General features: G+C 40.7%; 1 protein-coding gene across 1 annotated transcript in view; it reads left to right on the forward strand.

Annotated features, from left to right (window-relative positions):
- The window catches only part of Syt14 (Synaptotagmin 14), a 494,521-nt gene that overhangs the window by 455,598 nt on the left and 17,382 nt on the right, over positions 1-21,541 (forward strand). The window lies entirely within an intron of this gene.

Consider the following 21,541-nt stretch of genomic DNA (forward strand, 5'->3'; position numbering starts at 1 on the left):
AGCTGACCATAAGGAAACGCTGTCTGGCGTAGATACGTGATAGTCGTCAATTTTGTTTAGTGACTGACCATGCGCTTTACAGATCATCACTGGGAAGGCCGGAGTGACAGAGAGGTTTATCCGTTGTAGAGCAAACCTCAGTAGCGGACGTAAATGTGCGCCTTTCTTTTTTTTCTTGAGGATGAGACTGCCACCTAATATTCCAGCTTCCAATCGCAATCTATTGACTATCTACGCATTAGTTTTATTCTCATTTGTGTACCATCAGTGCATAAGTGATTATTCTGTGTTGAGATTCTACTTTAGAATGACGATAGCATTCCCTTTAATAGCTAACTGGTGTGTAGGTACACCTGGCATGGTGAGGCTGTGCAGAAACTCAGGTGAGTACTGATTTTTAAAATATAAGTCATCAACAAAGATGCTGCCCACACTATTAATGTTGTCGTTTCGCAAAGGAGTAATTTCGATGTCAATAAAAAGTGTTAGTTGATTAAAGCAAGAATGAGTTTTGGTTTTTAATAAGGAAGTTATAAAAATATCAGTAATATCAATATATATATATATATATATAACATATATATTATAACGACCAAAAAAAACATAGAAACACATAAAAAAAGAAACACACATTCCGAATTTTTGGTAAAATAGACCAAACATGAAATGGCACTCACTCGTTGTTTGGCGTTTTGACAGCACGAGCTGTATTTCTCAGAAGAAAAAATAGTTTGTTTTACGTTTACTGTTGGTATTTTTTTATATTTTTTCGTCGCAACTGCTAAGTGCTACTTTTTCAATATATACTACTCCCGAATACAAGTTTTGGTATAGTCTGACCGACATCGGCGCAAAACAATATTAGTATTCCATGTTAAATCTTTAGATTTTTTTCCAGTCGTGCGATATCCTTCGAAACCCACGCATTTAAAGGAAATGTCGGATAAATTTATATATCGCCGATAGCAATCAGTCCTTCCCTAACTAACAGATGTGCTTGAATGCTATGTCGTTCGACAAGTGCTTTTATTAATCAAAACCCTGATTTATTTCATTACATGGCAATATAATGATAAAAAATGTCCACGGATGTTTATCAATTAATTTAATAATTTAGGATGCCATAAATGTTTTTTCTGCGGGCAAGATGTGATGCTAAATTATAAAACAAATAGATTATGAGAGAATTCCGCCCTTAGTTGACCTTTTATCAAAATTGTGAGAGGCGATGACAAAACGAAACATCGACCTATCTCATTTTCCACCCTGATCAAAACAAACCCTTCACCACAATTTTCAATTCGGACAATTCACCCTTGCCTTTGAAATGCATAATATAGGAGAATATAAACGAAGTCCGATTACCAGTGAATGAGAAAATTTGAAAGTAACGCACCCCAAGTTTGAGTTTGAGGCCAAATTTAGTTCATTCCTGAAAACGAGTCGTGCATGCGACTTATCACGTAGCTCCCACTAACAAGATACAAAACTTCGGAAGTATTGCACAATACGACGACTTTGAAGGGCTTATTGTGGACATGTTCTTAATTAGCGTTCCTGCTAATTATATGCCTCATCCTTGTGGTTTCAAAATGTCAATCATTTTTTCATTCAAGTCGCTATATAAAATTGTATCGCATCGTTGCCCGCCATTGTCACCTTGTTTGCTCTTCAAGTAACCGTTTTCCTTTCAGAAGCCCCATTCATCGGTCAACTTTGTCAACAATTTTCATTCAAATTTTAATCTATTCAATTTATCCGAAAACCGTAACTGAAGTGAACGCCGAAATCGGGCTCTTCTGAAATGAGCTTGTGCGGATTAATTTTTTGTTAACATTATAGTTCCGAATCTCGCTCGAAAAAGTATTGGATAAAATACACCTTGAATATAATTAACAAATAACAACTCACGTTTGGAAAACACGCACATTGATACTCTTGGAATACTAGTTCTAGATGGTTATTTTCAAATCAGTAAGTCGTTTGTTTGCGTCGTTAGGAAGCTTTCAAAATAAACAAATTGTTCATTGATTGTTGCCATTGGCCTATTATCCCACATATTCAAGTCCATTCAGTCGAGTACTATCGTGAAATGTTTACCATCTACGAAGTTCTATATCACTTTCGGCGAACTTACAGTGGTTACAACCCATGAAACATCAAAGAAATACAAATGGTATCCAATTTACGTGAGTTCCTCCATTTAATACACGTTTAATACAAGTGTAATTCTTTTATATTTTTTATTTTTGCAATTTCATTGTACCGGGTGAAAGGAACTTGATCAGTTACTACACTTTATTTACATGATTTTCATCGTAAATAGGCTTCCAAGGAGTTTGTCGTTCCTTCAAACTACAATATGATTTAAAACTCCTATGCAAACAGTTTAAAATTAAATGTAGAATTTTTTAATTCGCATCCGGTAAAACGCAGGCAAGTAGCAAGTACTGCTACGTTTGTTACAATCAGTAGATTCCATGAGCGCAAATTACAAGAACTTATAAAATAACTTGTAGCTTTAAATAGAGTCCCCAGTTTGTAGGAACAAAAATAAAGTGTACCCAAAATTTCTATCACGATGTTCGGAAAATTGGCCCTCGTGTGACATTGATTTAATTGAACCCATCAAGGCGCATTATTCCCACTATGTGATATTTCGAAGAACTTATGGACATAAACGAATAAAAAATATGACATTAACCTACACTTTTGAACGGAGGAGAAAACCTGTTGCTCGTCGGGGAATAATATTCACGCACGACATAAAAATTACTAAATAAAAAAATCACACTTTAAGCATACTGGTGAAGGCTGTCCCTTCGAATATACGAGTAGCAGTAGTTTTTAGGGGAGGCGACCGACTGCCGAGGTCATTTGCGCCATAGGGGATGGACAGGAAAGGATGAAAGATGGAGAGAAACCCGGCGTCGGCATTAGCTTACTCTTTACGAACGGCGCCAAAGGATCCGCAGCTTAACGTCCCATCCGACGGACGGCGTACTCGCTCAAAGTGCCCTCCACAAAGCACCTCACAAGTAGGGATCGAGATACCTCCGAAAAATATTCAACACCGCCGGGATTTGAACCCGCGCCCTCAGGGTGGGAAGCCAATAAGTTAGCCCCCGCACCATCTCGATCCCCTCGAATATACGAGTAAGTACATCTGATGTATACTTAAGTTCTAAGGTATCCCAATTTTTTCTCAAGAATGTGAGTAGATAGAAATATGGGATTTAGTTTGAAATACGCGAACATTCTTTACAAATACAAAAGGCTGCAGTGAATATGGTTCGTTTTAGCAGCCACTTGTTAGCAGACTCATTTTCAAACTGAAATCGTCAGTTTAGTGTGAAAGATAGGCACTGTTGTGGTAGTGTCGTGGGTATGTATATAAAATATGCCTTCGTGGTTGCGCTGAGGTTCAAAGATGCCCAAGCGTTGTAGAGTGGCAGCGAACCCAAGAAGCCTCGATCTAGAACCAACCGGTTTTTACAGTGAGCAAAATGGACCCATCCTACAGAACTGTTCTCGGAAGCCATGGAATCATTGCGTCAACGTGGTAATAATTTTATAGAAAATTAGCAGGAGTCCGGAATTTCTATTAAAAGCATTTAGTCAAGCAATTAAGAGATCTCAGAAGAGTAAGGCACTTTGTATCATTTATCGGTTTCCATGGCTGACCCGGTAAATAGAAAAGAACACCGAATTAAGCTTATTACAACCCAAATGGCGATAGTTTTGGCAATACTGCCGCTTGAGAAAGTACGAGGTGCTTATGGCGAACATTTGCGCTGAACCCCTTTCATGCGAACCATTTTTTTCTTCGAATTTCGTTTGGGTAATCTCGTAAATACATACACACACACTATATATATATATATATATATATATATATATATATATATATATATATATATATATATATATACATATGTGTATAATTACATATGATATTTATCCATATGTATAGATACATACATGTAGATAGATATACACACACCTAAAACTTTATATTTTGCCATCAAAAGTCCACATGGTAAAAAAACGCTCATATTTTTCAGAGTCAGCTCATTTATCCCTGTTATTCCGTGGAAACTCGCATTTTTTATCACCGTCTTTTATAACTGCGCATAACTGCCGTCTGGCTGAGAAACAACCCCCCCATAATCCAATTACTCCCTCCCGCGCCTGTGTGTACTGGTCGAATAGGATGAAATATTTCGGAACACGAACGTTTGTTCAAGAGGAGAGGGGTGTGCAAGTCCCCAAGTCCAACCGTTATTAAAACCCCTTCTTCGCTGATCTTTATGTCCTTTAATGGATTGACAACGCAGACTCATTTCTTAAGATACCACCCACTGCGTGACGAGAAAAACTGGAACGCCATAATGTTGCTCGTAATAGAGGGAGGCTAAGAGATATCTCAGTCAATAAGGGGGAGACGAACGCCATTCGTCATGAATGAACTACGACCGTACCTCGCTTATCGCGGCAGGAAGGAGTCGGAGGGGAGAGACTAAAGGGAGGAACTTCGCACGAACGAACGGGGCAAAAACGATGGGCTTAACGAAGAAAATAAAAAATGAGTTCCTCAATTACTTACTTAGTGTTCGCCATTCAATCGCAATTTTCGCTCTCATGTAGAAACAATAAGGGTAACAAATAAAAATAAACCTTTTCTGTATTATCTCGAACATAATCTCGGCAGGAAGATCGGAACGTTGAGCCTTATGAAGAACATGATTTATAAAAGCAACATGAAATATCAAATCGGGAAGGAATAAACTAGATCAGATGGAGGAGTTTATGTAATTCAGAGGAAAAGGGAAATTTTGATAGGGCACCAGGAGAATAATTGCGTTAGCGAAAGAGGTATTTGAAGGAAGAAGAGAATTCACGACGGGTTCACTGAGCAAAGATGTGAAAAAAGAATAAATGTATAAAATAAAATATATATATATATGCCCGGGTTCGATTCCCGGGCAAGACACTGGCCACTTGCAGCTCCACCCAAGCTATGTGATTTTTCGGGTACCAGGTCTTCCTGGGAAAACATAACCAGCTCAGGGAAAGGAACTGGATCCCTACCCTGATTTGTGAATTTCACACGCCGTCGGGCTTAGTACTGGGTGAACTCCACCATCACCTACCTAACCGACCTTTGGGTTGATTACTGTGTTCATGGTATAATGGTATATATATATATATATATATATATATATATATATATATATATATATATATATATTAAGGTAATCTACCGGTTAAGGTAGGTTTTTGGATGGACACAACTACCAAACAAATATTTTATTACTCCTAACAAAACACAAAATCCAGCATCCTACTCTATATCAGATCCCTCTTCATCTCTGAGTAGTTTCTCCCTTCATCCCGTCCAACATCCCTATCCTGTTCTTTCCCTTTCATCGTTTGCCTAACATTCTCCCCTCTATCACAGTCTTCAACATCCCACTGCCGGTCAATACCGCCTTCATCCACTTTTCCTGCCTCCACAGGATTTCTCCCAACAAACCCCTCTCCTCGCCCACCATACCAAGTACTTCCTCATTTGTTTTCTTCTCTGTCCATTTCACCTTCTGCATTCTTCTCCACACCCACATTTCAAAAGCCTCCAGTCTACGTCTATCCTCCTGCTTCAATGACCACGTTTCCGCGCCGTTCATAGCTACGCTCCATATCAAAGTTTTTACGAGTCTTTTCTTAACATCCTTACTCAAAGTCCCTGTCATCAACTCCCTCCTCCTTGTGAAAGCCTCTTTGCCTAGCGCAATTCTTCTCCTTACGTCCCTACTACTTTGACCCTGTTGGTCCAAAAAACTACCGAGATACGTAAACTGTTCTACCTGCTCTAGTTTTTGCCCTCCTATTTTAATGTTAAGCTTGGCCTTTTTCTTTCTAGAAAATCGCATTACCTTTGTTTTATTAATATTGATTCTCATCCCATACCTGTCGCACTGAATTTCCAATTCACTCAGCAATGCTTGCAGCCCCTTGGCTGACTGACAAACTAAAGCTTGGTCATCAGCAAACCTAACTGATTTTACGAATTCCCCGCCCACCTTCATTCCTACCTCCAGTTCTTCCCATGCCTCTTTGATCATTTCCTCTGCATACAGGTTGAACAGCAACGGTGATAATGGGCAACCCTGCCTTACACCCCTTCCTAACACTGCCCATCCTGACTCCCCGTTTCCCACCCGCACCTGAGCAGTCTGAGACATGTACAGGTTGCGGATTAGCCTCCTTTCCCTCCAATCTATTCCTATTTTCTGCAATATACTCATTAGTTTTTCCCAATTCACTCTATCAAACGCTTTTTGGAAATCTACGAAACAGGCAAATACCTCCTGGTTGCGTTCTATATTCCTCTCGATTAATAATCTCATTACTGCAATGGCATCACGCGTACCTCTCCCCTTCCTAAACCCAAACTGATCATCCCCTAAGTAATCATTTTCCCTACTCTCTATCCTTTTGTTTATGATCCTGAGAACAACTTTAGCTGCGTGGGATATCAAACTAATTGTCCTATAGTCCTCACATGACGTGGCCTTTACCTTTTTCGGAATAGGAACTAAAACTGATCTCACAAAGTCTTCCGGCCAGATTCCCTCCTCATAAATACTACGGATCAGCCCATATAGCCTCTTCCTCCCACATTTTCCTAAGCATTTTAAAAGTTCCACGGGAATGTTATCTACCCCCACGGCCTTATTTAGTTTCATCTCCCTTAAGGCCCTTTCTATCTCATTGTCTAGTATGCCTGGACCTAAGCTGTCTTCCTCTACGTCATTTTCTTTTTCAATGTCTAACATTTTTGGTCTGAGTTCTTTAGTATACAGTTCTTCTATATACTCCTTCCATCTCTCTTGGATCTTTCCTGCGTCAACTATTGCCTTACCCGCCTTATGTCTAACTGTTAGCATAGTTCTTCCTTTCTTACTTCCCGATAAAGATTTAACTTTGCTGTACAGCGCACCGATTTCACCCTTCCTCTGCAGACTTTCCATATCCTCGCACTGCGTCTTCCACCATGCTTTTTTTGCTTTATTTGTTGCCCGCCGCAATGTATTGTTCAATTCTTTGTACTTCATTTTGCCTAATTCTGTACTTATATTCTTCCATTTTCGCCGCTCATCCATCTTTGTAATCATCTCATCCGTGATCCATGGTTTCCTAGTCCTTTTAGCGTTAACGGTTCCAATAGTGTCTTTTGCGGCTTTAGACAAACCTTCCTTGATCATTTCCCATTTTTCTTCGATAGTACTAAGCCCTTTACCATCCTCCATGATTTTCTCTACCACCTGTTTGTATTCCTTCCTATTCAACCCATTTAATGCTTCTACATTCCATTTTCTAACTCGCCGCCCCTGCCTTATCTTTTTGAATCGTACGCTACATTTCATAACAACTAAATTGTGGTCTGAGTCCGCATCCGCTCCCGGGAAGCTGTGGGAATTTATCACACTGTTCCTAAACCTGTGTCTAACCAGGATATAATCTAGCTGATATCTTCCCGAGTCACCTGGCATTTTCCATGTATACCTGCGTCTTTTGTGGTGTCTAAACCAAGTGTTGGTGATGACTAACCCCTGTATCCTGCAGAACTCAACTGCTTTCTACCCGCGGTCATTCTTCGTGCCTAAACCGTAGTCCCCCACCTCATCACCATCTCTTCCTTCGCCTACCGTCGCATTCCAATCCCCCATCACTATCAAATGTTTCCCTGCAGGAACACACGCGATCATGTCCTCTAACTGATCGTATATCCTATCGACCTCTTCTTCCTTATGGTTGCTCGGTGGCATGTATACCTGAATAATAACTAAGTTCGTCGGTTCTGCTTTCATCTCCACTAGTAGTATTCTATCCGTTACCTGCTCTATGTTGACTACGCTTCTTCCTACCTCTTCATTTAATACTATGGCAACCCCTCGTTGGCTCTCGTCCCCACCGCTGTATATTATTCTATACTTATCACTCCAGTAATCCCCGCTATCTTTCCATCTCACCTCGCATAGACCTAAAACATCTATATTTCCCCTTTCCATCTCTCGCTTAACATTCTCCAATTTCCCTGTCCTCATCATTGTCCTAACATTCCACGTTCCTATTCTAACTAATTTTGTGTTCTTCTCCTGCGTCTTCTGTCCTGCTGCTGCTGGTTTTCCCTTGCAAGGGTTTCGTGGGATGACGACCGCGGAAGCCTTGCCTCCCCCGCTGCCGGGCACGACACACGGCCGATTGGGCCGAGCCCCGTGGTTGCCAGGACTCAAAATATCTGTATAGTCCATCATATTTTTCTTGGGAATGATAATTGAGGTGGTTTCCCGTTGCCTTCCTCAATAGTGTTTTTAACGTGACACCATCACTTAATGGCCGCCCCACTGGGGTCAGACACCATTGCAGCCGCCTCACTGAGGAACAGACGCTGCGTGGACTACCTTTCGTCTGGCTCCTAACCTTCGACCTATCTGGCATGGGTGACCCTACCAGGAGCAATAAATAGCCGCCAGCACAGCTCTAGGGGTCATCGGAACGCAGAAGCCCTTCCACCACGTCAAGGTCGTATTCCGGGGAGGGATATATATATATATATTTGTGTGTGTAAATATATATAATATGTAATATAAATAAATAAAAATATATATTTAATATATACATACATAATATATGTATATATATACATATATTATGTATATATATATACATATATTATGTATATTATACATAATATATGTATGTACGAGGGTCATCCGGAAAGTAGTACCCGTTCGTGCCGCATGAAGTGCTGACGACGCGAGTAGCCGCTGGACGAGGTCAGATAGCTTCAGTGGCTTGTCTGCCTTCTCTGAGCCAAGTTGCGTGACGCTAGCATTGCCTGTGTTGTTTCTGTGATTGTTTACAATGTTTAAAAAAATTGAGAACGCCGCCAGTTGTGAAGTGAGGGCAGTGATTAAATTCCTCAATGCAAGAAACGTTCGCCCATGTGATATTCATCGCCAATTAAAGGAGGTGTATGGAGACAATGTAATGGACGAGTCGTCTGTTCGGCGGTGGTGTCGCAACTTCAACATGGGGAGGGGGAACACACACGACGATGAGCGTTCGGGGAGACCGTCTGTCATTACAGACCAACTGGTGAGCTCAGTTGACGAATTCGTGAGGAACGATCGGCGCGTCACAATTGATGACATCTGTGAGCATTTTCCCAATGTTTCTCGAACAATTGTTCATGAAATTGTTAAACACCATCTGCATTATGCAAAAATTTGTGCAAGATGGGTCCCTCGCGTATCTCAATGAGCTGGCGGCGAAGGACTATGCAGCAGGAATACAGAAACTTGTCACACGTTATGACAAATGCCTTAATTTGCTTGGAGATTATGTTGAGAAGTAGTTTAAAGTATCCTCTTTCAAATAAAATTTTTTATGTTTGTTAATATTTACTTTTGTGTCTTTATTTCACGAACGGGTACTACTTTCCGGATGACCCTCGTATATGTATATATATATATACACATAAACACATCAATCAACCCGAAGGTCGGTTTAGTAGGTGATGGTAGAGTTCACCCAGTACCCATAAGCCCGGGAATCGAACCCGGGACCCTCCGGTCAGCAGTCCAACATTCTACCCCCTGGACTACCGCCTTATCTTTCATCGTCCGCAAATGAAGACAAAGTACATAGGAAGCAAAGGACATGAAACAGGGTAGGTGTGGGAATTACACTGACTAGATAACAATGGAGGGTTGCAGCGAACCAATCTTGGGATTGACATACTTACGATGATGATTCAGTGTTTTACGGACGTGAGACCTTGCCTTTGAGGAAAGAGGACGAGCGTGGATTGGAAGCGTTTGTGACGCGGGTGCATCTCGGAAAAAGGAGAAAATAAGTCGGGCAGAGAGTAATTCAAACACTGAGGTTTTTAATGGGGCGGGTAAAGGAAAGGAGAAACTTGGAGAAATCCGAAAATGAGAAAGAAAGGGAATGGAGGAAACGTTGAGTGGTAGCGTGGTTTTGAATAGGCCGTGATATAGATGGGAGAACACGTTGGGTGAAATGGGACAAAGGAAGGATGAAATAGGGTTTTTTCAGAGAGCACGAAGGCAGGCAAAATTTAAGAAGAAATGAAGAAAGAAGTAGCAAGTTCCCACGATATTATATATATATAATTTGCTTGTGGCCATCCAAACCGCACCTTTAAAAATAGGTGGTCTACATTTACTGAATAATTGTTCCGTCGAGGCGTCCGCTGACCAGTCAATGCTGGTCGTATTTAAACAAACTCTTCATCCAGCTCCTGACGTCGCTGTCAGTAATGTCGAACGAAGGGCCCCTAAGTTTTTCTTTCGTTTATATGTTTAATATGCTCGTCCCACCAGTCAGAAACTACCAGAAAAACATTTCATGACGAAAACCAAAATCTCTGAGAAGGCCTTCACACAATGATATCACAATGCTCTTCACAAGCGACGCAGTGTGGATTGTTGTCTTAGCAGTAAGGGAGGGTTGGAACTAGTATACCTATCCGCATCGCGTGCATTGGTCGTTTGCTGCTATGATAGGGGAAAAGAGGAAGTTACTCAGGAAAATGAGAAATAGACAGAATAGGAGGGCGTAAGAGATATTTATTTATTTTTTTATCGGCTTATTTGGGCAAGTTTGAGACTCCTTCTTCCACCTAACCCTTACACTACAGAAATTGAAGACGATTACACACAACCAAACCCAAGATTGAGGAAAATCCACCAAGGCGGGCATCGAACCAGCGACCTCTAGGTTGGTAGGCGAGTACGTTACCCCGCCACCACCGGGGCCGACAAGGTTACGCCCTCGGCCGGGAGACTATAAGCGTTATCAAAGATTTTCATGGCAGGTGACCTAACACCCCCTGCCACACGCCCTCTTGGCAGTTTTCAGGATAATACCTGTATGTACATGAATATTGAGTAATCTCTTCCAATTGGAAATTGATGTGCCAGCTGAAGTACTATCTAGCTTAAAACCGACAGTGAAAACGATATAATTTCTTTTCCCAAGAAATAGCTAAACATAATAATGTGAGGGGCAGTCAAATGAAAACTGAAAAACACGTGCGCACTCGTCAGGGACATGCAGTACTCACCATGTACACCAGACATGCGACGATAGATTTCGCGTACTCCAGCAAAGTCAGCCACCAGAAAACGAACCACAGCTGCCTGGCTCTTCTATGCTCGCCTCGATTTCTACACCTGAACGAACACAGCAGACCAGTGCGCGAACCAACGAGGACATGCGCCAACCCAACCCAACAACTGCGTACGCCTGTGAGTTTTCACTATGAAGTTCTCCTACCACAGCGATGGCAGTATGGACACGTAAAAACAGCGTTGCCACCTTTCGTGCGGACCGTGTGTCATGGCGGGTTATGCAAACCTAGACCCATAGTACGGGTTTACATTCATGCAAAAACGTTTTTAACTTACCCGCTTACACTTGCAAAGTATAACTATGTTCACAGGGTTTAGAAAAACGAATTGTTTAGATTAAATGCAATGTTTACTTCATGCTAGCTTTATTGTACGGTGTAATATCCATTTTAGCTCCAATAGTTCATTATCTTCTTCTGTTTCCCACTCTTGATATATGGGTGCGCATTACAGTAAAGGCTTGTACATATGCCATGTTCAGTAAAACATTTCGGCCGAAAAACATTTGAAATTACAAAAATAGATTGCAATGTTTGGATAACTAAACAAACAGAACATAACCTACATTCATGTTCTATAATTAATAACAACTACGTTCCAATAATGTTGAGCATTTTCTTGATTCAACAGACGAAAATAATCGTAGAAATAGAAACATGACGATAGCAGAGTTCCAACAGTAATTAACTAACTATAACAAAAGTGTTCCAACAGTAACAAAAAAGCACTGTAGGTGTACAGCAGTCCTGGTTAATTACAGCTGAAACATCTGGATTCACTAAGGAATATATATTGTCCTCGACATTCAGATAAGTGCAACTGAATTGACTTGATTCCATAGGCATTATAAATTTAGACCCTTGATCACATCAACATTTGGAAGTCATAATTATTGTTTGGAAGAGATGAGCTAAAACTACACCAGCTGATATCATCCAGTGATGAAGTTATTTCTCATAGTTGCTCATTAAGCGTCGTAATAAATATATATATATATACTGTATATATATATATATATATATATATATATATATATATATATATATATATATATATATATATGTATATATTTTATACATACATGCATAAGTAACCATAGCCTGTTGTTTGAAGACCTTACGTGAAAAAATTGTTCAGCCTTGGAAGATCGTGGTTTTTTTTTCTTAACAGATGAATCTTGCCATATCTGCTGTTTTTAAAAAAAACTTCACCAAACTTTCACCAAACTTCCCCCATTTAGTGTGTATCCTGTGTGATAAGGAATCAGTAATCTACCAACTTAGGGTAACTTTCCAATTGAACAAGGCACTAGACACATTGCCGAAGCACTCCCAACCACTACCGAATACGACACTAAATATCCAACATTTTTCCAATTACAATAACTCATTCTTTAGCCCTGCGTACTTTTTAAGTCCCTTTATTCCATCCGAAATTACTATCCTTTTCCTCCCTGTACCTTACTTTCCCAGCAGTCTCCCCTCTGTTACACCATAGTGTTCAACATCCCATTGTCTCCCTCATTATCTCTTGCATCTACTTGTCCCACCTTCGAACTACACCCAACAAATTTCTCTCTCTCCCTCTACCTACCACGTGTAGAACTTATTCGTTTATCTACAATTCCATTTAATTTTTTCCAACTCTCCTTCACGCCAACATATCAAAAAAGCTCCAATCTACGTTTATCCACTTATCACGAGAACCAAGTTTCAAAGCTAAACTAATCCTCACCCCACATCAAAATTTTCATCTAAAATTTCTTGAACTCTTTGTCTTTGCCAGAAAGTCCTCGTCACCAACTCCCCCCTCTTTGTAAAATCTTCTTGAACCTAAGGTAATGCTTCCATAGAGGTCCTTACTGATTTGCCTACACTTAACCCCAAAGAAAAGCTCCCGAATATCTAAACGTTTCACCTGTTCCCATCCTTGTTTGCACATTCCTTAAAGCTCGAACTTAAACCCTTCAAGTTTCTCGAGAACCTCATTACTAACGTTTTCTCAGTTGAGTCTTCTCGCCGAGGCATAATTAATGCCTTACATGCCAAGTGACGCGTCGTAGGAACACTAGGGCGCCCAGCTAAATGTCAAGCGCGATGAACCGGGTGATTGGCGCAAGGAGGACGAAGGCCGGAAGGGAGCTAACGTATCGATCTTCGGGATGGGAGCGTCGACTGACCCCAAGGCTACACCTCTGCAGTCGATGCAATTGATTTGAAAGCGCACGACTCAGCCACCAAACAGGAATGACGTCGCAAAAACCTAAAGGGACTATTTGGCACACTCCACACTTCCATTGTAGTCGTGCGTTTGATTTCGATCCGTTAACAGAAGGAACAATTATGAGTTCAATTACGGAGGAAAAGTAATCACTTGGCGTATCATCTGATTGTTTACATACAAAATAACGTAATTTATGCATACAAAAATACTATCTCATTTGGTTAGCCCGGTTTCGTTACCTCGGAATCATCATGTACAGTGCCATCAAAAAGGTTTTTTTAATTCATTTTTGGAATGGTTTTCAGTGGCTAACGTGAGTGAAGTCAAGGAATAGACAATGAGGAAAGGGTAAGGGTTTATTTGGGAATTTTTAACTCTCGGTGGTCGCAAGAGAATCTTCGAAGATTGGCACCTGCAGGACCAGCTAAATTGATGTACACATAGGCGGCACTTCCTTTGCGTCCGAGCTGTAAAAAAAATGGCTGGTTAATACGGTAAAGATATGATGTGGTGTGGAAGATGAGAGAATAGATGTTGAGGGACCAAAGGTATGTAAGGTATTCATGTATTTTTAATGTGATTGATTCATTCTACGCTGACCTACATGTAGGTTGCATTTCATTCAGAATATAGCTGTTAATAATAACATGTTTAAGGCAGGGTTGCCCATTATCACCGTTGCTGTTCAACCTTTGTGTAGAGGAAATGATAAAAGAGGCATGGGAAGAACTGGAGGTAGGAATGAAAGTGGGCGGGGAATTCCTAAAATCAGTTAGGTTTGCTGATGACCAAGCTTTAGTTTGTCAGTCAGCCAAGGGGCTGCAAGCATTACTGAGTGAATTTGACAGGCACGGGATGAGAATTAATATCAATAAAACAAAGGCTATACGATTTTTCAGAAAGAAAAAGGCAAAGCTAAACATTAAAATAGGAAGGCAAAAACTAGAGCAGGTAGAACAGTTCACGTATCTCGGAAGTGTTTTGGACCAACACGGTCAAAGTAGTAGGGACGTAAGGGCAAGAATTGCGCTAGTAAAGAGGCTTTCACAAGGAGGAGGGAGTTGATGACGGGGACGTTGAGAAGGATGTTAAGAAAAGACTCGTAAAAACTTTGATATGGAGCGTAGCTATGTACGGCGCGAAAACGTGGTCATTGAAGCAGGAGGATAGACGTAGATTGGAGGCTTTTGAAATGTGGGTGTGGAGAAGAATGGAGAAGGTGAAATGGACAGAAAAGAAAACAAATGAGGAAGTACTAGGTATGGTGGGCGAAGAGTGGGGTTTGTTGGGAGAAATCCTATGGAGGCGGGAAAAGTGATTGAAGGAGGTATTGACCGGTAGTGGGATGTTCAAGACTGTGATAGAGGGGAGAATGTTAGGCAAACGAGGAAAGGGAAGGAACAAGATAGGGATGTTGGACGGGATGAAGGGAGGAAGAAAGTACTCAGAGATGAAGAGGGACCTGATGTAGAGTAGGATACTGGATTTTTTGTTTTGTTAGGAGTCAAAAAATATTTATTTAATAGCTGTGCCCATCCAAAAAAAACCTACCTTAACCGGTAGATTACCTAATAATAATACGAGGGTCATCCGGAAAGTAGTACCCGTTCGTGCCGCATGAAGTGCTGACGACGCGAGTAGCCGCTGGACGAGGTCAGATAGCTTCAGTGGCTTGTCTGCCTTCTCTGAGCCAAGTTGCGTGACGCTAGCATTGCCTGTGTTGTTTCTGTGATTGTTTACAATGTTTAAAAAAATTGAGAACGCCGCCAGTTGTGAAGTGAGGGCAGTGATTAAATTCCTCAATGCAAGAAACGTTCGCCCATGTGATATTCATCGCCAATTAAAGGAGGTGTATGGAGACAATGTAATGGACGAGTCGTCTGTTCGGCGGTGGTGTCGCAACTTCAACATGGGGAGGGGGAACACACACGACGATGAGCGTTCGGAGAGACCGTCTGTCATTACAGACCAACTGGTGAGCTCAGTTGACGAATTCGTGAGGAACGATCGGCGCGTCACAATTGATGACATCTGTGAGCATTTTCCCAATGTTTCTCGAACAATTGTTCATGAAATTGTTAAACACCATCTGCATTATGCAAAAATTTGTGCAAGATGGGTCCCTCGCGTATCTCAATGAGCTGGCGGCGAAGGACTATGCAGGAGGAATACAGAAACTTGTCACACGTTATGACAAATGCCTTAATTTGCTTGGAGATTATGTTGAGAAGTAGTTTAAAGTATCCTCTTTCAAATAAAATTTTTTATGTTTGTTAATATTTACTTTTGTGTCTTATTTCACGAACGGGTACTACTTTCCGGATGACCCTCGTAATAACATGTTTAGGAAAAGTATTAAAGTTAGGTTAAACGCTAAAGTATGAGGAAATTGACCAGAGATGGTGGAATAAATGCTGCAGTATTTTTGTGGAAAGGGAGCATTGTAATTGGAATATCAGGAGAAGAATTGTGCTAGGAAAAAAGACGCTTGAAAGAATAAGACTGTACGCTGAGTAAACGTGAAAATGTTTCCTGGTATAAATTTCCCTAGAGAAAATAAGTTAATGGGAACATATTAAGAGCAAAGTGTTTCTCGGGAAAAAGCATGCGTGAGAAATATTTCATAGACTTCTCTCTACTACTTTTAGACTACGCTACTTTTGCCCCCATATAATTTTTATATGGATTAAATAGAAGATCCTTTTTCTATGAGAAAATAAAATATAAATTTAGTGAATTTCTTGCGGGGACGCTGTTTATTAATTAGCGCAAAATTATGGGTAAATTATTAATGAAAATCTCCGAAATCTGTGAAGGTTAATCGTAGATTAAAACTTTGGTCAGCGACTTTCCACTACAACAATTACCAGGGTCATAATAGAGCAACAGATAAAAGGGATTCCCTTTGATTATTTTGGAAGGTAAGGATATTTGGCGAAGGGCCAGGAATGGAACGGCGAATGAACGTGTTCCAACAGCGCTTGAACGGCCACGCAACACGTGGAAATGAAAATATACCCGATACAAACATGATATAGGAAACTAATTAAGCGTGTCACTCTTCAATTTATTCAGTCTAATGCTCGCGAAACGACAAATCCTCGGATAATCATTTGTGTCAGAAATCCGCAAATAACTCAAAGAACTTTAATTCTCGTGCATATTAAGCGCAATTGCGCCACAAAGGCAAAATAATGCATGGTGATTGTCATTGCAAGTGGGCGCAATTTTAACCAATCTATCTTCTCATCTAGACCTAGGTTCACTGTCAAACAAGTCTTCTGTATACCTAAGGGGCTGCATCCAAGTCCCAAAACTTCCGTGAGGCTAACGATTATTTTCCCACTACCTGGCATCCGAGTTACAAGTATTACATATATATGTATATATATATATATATATATATATATATATATATATATATATTGTTGTGTGTGTATATATATATATATATATATATATATATATATATATGGCCGCATATTCTAAGGGGAATGATGTGGTGGTTTCCCGTTGCCTTCCACATCGCAGTACTGCGGCCAATACCATAAACTTCACTCTCACCCGTAACAGTGGCAGCTGATGCCGGGGCGACGCACTCGGTCGGCGCCACCAGTGCCTAATGGTGAAAATGTTGCCTTCCACCGTAGGTTCAGGGTAGTATTTTTTAATCTCATCGTGACAAACTTTTTCTAACCTGAAACATTTTCGCCGGTAACGGTAACCATAGATCTTCGGCTCCATTGGCACACTCGCTACCTCTGGTCTATCCCCACCCTCTATATGAATATATGTATAAATAAATATATATACATATATACACGTATATATACGCAAAAGGTCGCTGGCTCGATTCCCGTGACCGACGGACATTTTTCAGTTTAGAAAAAATTAGTTAATGGTTTTTCGGAAAGAGGCAACTACTCATTAACAGAAAAAAATACAATAATGATATTTCGGAACGAGGTAAAGTAGTGATTAAAAAAAGCTACCTTGAACCCATGGTAAAATGCAGCAGTTTCACCATCAGGCACTGGTAGCGCAGACTGAGCGGGTAGGCCCAGTATCAACTACCACAGCTGCAGGCGAAAAGTGAAGTGCACGGTATCAGCCGAAGTACTGCGATGTGGAAGGCAACGGGAAACTACCACATTATTCTCCCTAAAATATGCAGCCTTGCATTCAAATATGACAAGATGGCTTTCCTCCCGGGAAACTAGTCCCACAATTGAATCTCCGGGTAGAGGGACTACTTGGAGGTGAATATCAGTCAAGGTGGATAAATGCTCGTAAGTGGGCAGAGGGCGAACGACTTCTGGAGCGATGGCTACAGGGTGATATTTTCGGGAGACGACCAGAAAATTGTAAGAGTGGGTATCATACTCACAAAGAAATGGGCAAGTAAAATAATATTGTACCGGCAATTTAATGATAGGATAATGATGATAAAGTTAGAGGCAGAATCTACGGATACAGCGATAGTACAGGTGTATGAATATGCCGACGTCCATCCATTCAAATGAAGAAATAGAGGAAGTATACGGACAACTGGAAGAGGTTCTAGGAACAGTAAAAGGGAAGGAAAATCTTATAGTGATTGGAGATAGGAACGCTGTGGTCGGCGAGGGGGAGAGGGAAGTAGCGTGGGATACTTCGGATTGGGAAAACGAAACGCCGCGGGAGAGAGACTTGTAGAATTCTGCAACGAGAAAAACATGGTAGTGGCAAATATCATCTTCAATCAATGTCCGAGAAGAAGATTCACACGGAAAATGCCTGGATACAAATCACGATACCAAATTGACTACATCCTTTTCAGGAAGTGACACAAGAACCAAGTTAAGAAGTGTAAGAGCTACCCCGGGGGAGATATTAATAGCGATCACAATGTGGTGATCATGGACAGTAGACTGCGATAGAATAAGACGAAGAAAGAGACATAACAGCCCAGATGGAACACAAAGATACTTAAAGAAAAAAGTTCACCACGGCCATCGAAAAGAAAAGAGAAGGAAATAATAAAAATTCCAGCACTGACGGTCGATGGAAAGAAATGAAATGAAGAATATAATTATCAAAACTGCAGATGAGCTCCTTGCGAGTAAGGCGGAAATATCTAAGAAGCCATGGATAACAGCTCAAATAAGAGGTCTCATAGACGAAAAAATAAAATACAAGAATCCAAGAAATGACAGTGAAGAAGACCTCTATAAACAGTTGCGGAAAACCTGGTCGGTCGGTCAAAGGAAGAATGGATAGAAAGCTGATGCGAGGAAATTAATGACAACATGAAAAAGGGAAATAGTGAAATGGCCATTCACAAGCGTATTTTTATGATTCATGTCGACAGCTGGGAAGACGCTTCGTACATTGTAAACAGCTGCCGCAAAATTCGATGACCTTGGATTATATCTTTAAATTTTAGCTTTAAAAATCGCAATTTCTTTCGGTAAACACCTGGTACCCGCAATATAACGCTTGAGTGTGGGACAGGAGATGAATGTACACCAGGCAATCAACATCAAAAATCAAATTTTCCTTAACTTTTGGTTGAAATACAAGAAATAAAGTTTTGTAAAATAATTCAAATAATGTAGATTATATATTATATTATGTGTGTATTTTTACAAACATACACACATATACATTTATATACATAAATATAAAAACATATATATATATACATATATATATATATATATATATATATATATATATATATATTTTTATTAGGTAATCTACCGGTTAAGGTAGGTTTTTCGATGGACATAATTACTAATTAAATAATTTGTGGCCCCTAGCAAAACACAACATCCTACTCTACATCAGGTCACTCTTCAGCTCTAAGTACTTTCTTCCTCCCTTCATTCCATCCAACATCCCTATCCTGTTCCTTCCCTTTCCTCGTTTGCCAAACATTCTCCCCTCAATTACAGTCTTCAACATCCCACTGCCGGTCAATACCCCCTTCAGCCACTTTTCCTGCCTCCATAGGATTTCTCCCAACAAACCCCTCTCTTCGCCCACCATACCAAGTACTTCCTCATTTGTTTTCTTCTCTGTCCATTTCACCTTCTCCATTCTTCTCCAAACCCACATTTTAAAAGCCTCCAGTCTACGTCTATCCTCCTGCTTCAATGACCACGTTTCCGCACTGTACATAGCTACTCTCCATATCAAAGTTTTGACGAGTCTGTATTTATACATATATATATATATATATATATATATATATATATATATATATATTCCACCAACCCGTTCCCAGATTGTCCCTCACCAAACGTTCCCTTTTCTCCCGTCTCCCCGCTTTACTGAATTCCCTTCCCGAAAGCATTGACCCCCTCTCACTCCCAGCCAACACATTTATAAACCTTTCTCTGACACATCGCTCTCGAAAGAACTAGCACAATCTCTCCTTTCACTCCCACATCCCGGTTTTGTTCCTTTCTTTCACTGTTTTTGTTATTTCTATGAAAATTTATCTCTAATAACTGCTAATTATAGTCTTGTTGATGTTTGTATGTTTGTGTCCTTATATGTTGCTGTTATACGTGTCACTATAAATTGGCAATCCTGCTGTATGTGCACAATTTTTACTAAATAAAATAAATAAATATATATAATATACATCATAAGTTTGTCATCATGAGAAAAACAAAATTTGCCCTTTTCCACAGATTTATTTCAAATTGTGATACCTCATATTTATACCCGTTTGACGGAGAGGGGAGGGGGAGAAAAGAGTGAGGAATAAGGTAGGCGGGGACCAAGAGGGTCATTTCGGAAAAGAAAACACTTTGTTCTTCCACACGTGTTGAATCTTGTCTCGTACCTGAAGTTGGTTCGATGAACTGAAACGCGCGGTTGCAAATGTTACAAATAAATCTGTGGAAAAATGCTAATTTTATTTTTTTACATAATGTAGATATGTTAACTGCAGTTACACGCACTACGGTATCGTATCTAGTGCTTAGAGCTAGGGATTATGAGAACGCACAATGTGTGCGAGTGGGAGGACATTAATAAAATCGAATCGCTTGCCTTATCCCTAATGATAAGGGGACGCCAAGTGGATCAGCTGGCCTCCCTTCGTCGTTGCCGCGACCGGGACTGTGAGTGTTGAGTATGGCCCCCGTTCTTCCCCCCCTCCCTCCTATAGTAACCTCCACCCCCCCCTCCCCCCGCCTTGGTGTTTCGCGTGGTTGGATCCACCTGTGGATCCATTAAAGGCGATCCCTTCGGATGGGGAGAGGGGGCAGAAGGGGAACGAGGGGAGTATGACGGAGTCTACCCCTTTCACGAGACACCATCGATAAAATTCCTCTGCTTTCACCCTTTTCATCTCTTCCCCTTCATCATCCTCTGCTCCTTGAACCCAAATCTGTTAAGCAGCGCGACCCTCAGCTACTCTGATCGCGGTTACTTTTTGTACATATCCCCCAGAGCTCATCCTTTCGGGTTACGTCATTACTAATGGTAAACTATCGGTCAGGGTATATTTTTTTTAACAGTTCCAATGACTAAAAACTCTTTCTCGCTTCTAATCTCCACCAGAGCACAACACTAAATAATTACTCTTAATTTTTTTAATGTGGAACATTTCTTGAAAAAGCATAGAATACTAATTTTCCTTTTGGTATTAAGATCAATTTGACAGCAGATGGGATTTAAACCCATTTATTTTCAGCCACGTCATACAGGGTTTCTTCCGAAAGTAATGCAATTGAATTTCCCGCGCCGCTCCGATTGGTCGGAGGAATCGAACCACTTTGTAGGTGGGGGGGACGCTAAGCTTTGCCGCGATACCGGTCTCAGTGCTCTCCAAGCTGTGGAAGCAGCAGGACGTCAGTTATTGCAAACCTCTGCGCGCCGACCGTCACAAAAAAATGGAATCGACGATCGAGAAGCGTTTCGCGATTTCTAAGGTTGTGCTGAACTGAAAAACTAACTCTCTTAAGGAGACTAACAAAATGATTCATGAGGCTTGCGGGCACTCTGCTCTATCCTACTTATAAGTTTCGAGGTGGTTTAAGGCCTTTAAGGAGGGCCGGGAAGAGGTTCACGACGAATAACGCTCTAATCGGCCGTCA

This window comes from Hetaerina americana, unplaced genomic scaffold (genome assembly GCF_022747635.1).
Source record: "Hetaerina americana unplaced genomic scaffold, ioHetAmer1.1.p SCAF_9, whole genome shotgun sequence".
NCBI lineage: Eukaryota > Metazoa > Arthropoda > Insecta > Odonata > Calopterygidae > Hetaerina > Hetaerina americana.